Here is a 554-nt window from a genome sequence, read left to right on the forward strand (position 1 = left end):
CATAGGAAAATATAGCATTGAAGTCTTAAAAAAACTCAACAGTATTGAATGGGAAAAAAATGAAAAACAATTACTAATGGTAATTTGTGTTTTAAAACAATTTTTTTAAATTTATGTGAACAGCACAAAGACGGTAGTGACATTTCTGTTTAGTTGAAGAGACATTCAACATCTGGGCAAATAGAAGAATAAAAATTCCCCAAAAGAACAAAATCTGCACTCAGTCTTTCCACTTTCAATAAACAACCAAAAATGAAAAAATAATAATTTGATTGCACCACACTTTAGTCACCTAAATCTAACTAATAAAATATTAAAATCAAATTCAATCTTCATATTTTTGTTCAAAAACTCTATCTATCTATCTATCTATCTATCTATCTATCTATCTATCTATCTATCTATCTATCTATCTATCTATCTATCTATCTATCTATCTATCTATACAAAAACAAAAAAATGCTTTTTCTTTTTTAATTGTTTGAAAATGGAAAGAGGGAATGGATAAGCCAAATTTAATACCATATTCCTATTCAGTCAAATTAATGCATAAT

Source organism: Poecilia latipinna, unplaced genomic scaffold (genome assembly GCF_001443285.1).
Source record: "Poecilia latipinna isolate Pla-1442-1.1 unplaced genomic scaffold, P_latipinna-1.0 Scaffold2404, whole genome shotgun sequence".
NCBI classification, from domain to species: domain Eukaryota; kingdom Metazoa; phylum Chordata; class Actinopteri; order Cyprinodontiformes; family Poeciliidae; genus Poecilia; species Poecilia latipinna.